At 46.0% G+C, this 1,334-nt stretch overlaps 1 protein-coding gene across 1 annotated transcript in view; it reads right to left on the reverse strand.

Moving 5' to 3' along the window:
* The window catches only part of EGR_02965 (ATP-dependent RNA helicase DHX8), a gene marked incomplete at both ends in the record, with an annotated part of 17,265 nt that overhangs the window by 8,244 nt on the left and 7,687 nt on the right, over positions 1 to 1,334 (reverse strand). The gene's annotated exons all lie outside the window — the stretch shown is intronic.

Here is a 1,334-nt window from a genome sequence, read left to right on the forward strand (position 1 = left end):
AAATTGACAGTTTTCATTTCCTGTATATTACAGCACCATTTCATAACAAAATATAACTAAAATAAACACATGGTGGCGAAACAAGTTTAAACATCCCCTTACATTCCAATAAAAAGCCACAAAAATCTGCAACACATAAGCAGGTGAATCCCACCTTATAACACACTTTGCCTACAGAGGCAATAACTCAATCCCAGTCGCCTCCAACTCCATCTCATTTCCATCTCTCAACTCCCCATTCTACTTCCCACGTGATCTCCGAATACCACCAAAAGGTGACCATCACCTAGAGGAGTGTCAATGAAATGCGGAAGATGCAAGCAAGGCGACACCTCTCCCCCCTCCCTCTCCCCCACTCCCTCTAACATGCAGGATCATCCTACGAGTAAGTCTTGTGCTATGGTCTATGAAATCTTGTATTGCCCTGCAAGAAACAGCCCCCTTCCCACTGGTTGATTGGTTCTGGCTCCTCCTGACGATATTTTTTTTGCCCACTCCCAAGCCGTACAGGGTGGATGAGGTCCCGTCACAATGGATGAGCCTTCAGTAAGTGAACAATTGTGTCCGCAGTTCACCAAACGCCAAGAAACCACGGCCTCCTGGACACACAGTGGGTGGACCGTCGGTGGATAACCAGTGACGCCTAACATTGCAACACAAAAACCACTTCTTCCCACAAGTCAGTAGGTCAGTGAGTAAACAACCCAGAGGTGCACAGCACCTTTTTATAGAGTACATGGAAGAAGTGGAGAGCAACTTGATAGTCTTTCAATTTCACTGTCATCTGTCAATGCATGGGGATGAGGGATCAACTTCCCAATTGGTGTTAGCTATACGCGAAATGCTCTGCCATTTATGTCTAACATCACTGAAAGTTGTTCTTGACACGCTTATCTCAGAATAACATGGCAATAGCGACAAGTATCTACTTATTACTACCAGGAGCCATCACCGCCGCCATCATCAACAACATCACCATCACTTTAAACCACGCTTTCTGATGTGATGTCTCAGTCATAACCACCTGCTTCTGGGTGGTGCGCTCCGCTACCGCACCTTCACCAAATGCTAACACATTTCACGAAAAGGCCCGTAGCTTTGTGAGCGCATTTAAATGAGTAGGACAGACAAACTCGAGTCACACCCCTTTCAAACGGTCGTTTAAGCGGGTTCAAAACATCCCGAAAGTGGTACAAAGCACCGTAAAGGAGTGCTGACACCTGCCTATGCTTTGCAACACGCATAAACAATGACATCTTTTACAAGAGCCCACAAGTGACAGGAGACCATTGCAGTGAGGCATACCGAAAACCGCACGAACTTTTCAATCACCT

The sequence above is a fragment of the Echinococcus granulosus genome (assembly GCF_000524195.1).
Source record: "Echinococcus granulosus chromosome Unknown EG_S00014, whole genome shotgun sequence".
Taxonomy (NCBI): domain Eukaryota; kingdom Metazoa; phylum Platyhelminthes; class Cestoda; order Cyclophyllidea; family Taeniidae; genus Echinococcus; species Echinococcus granulosus.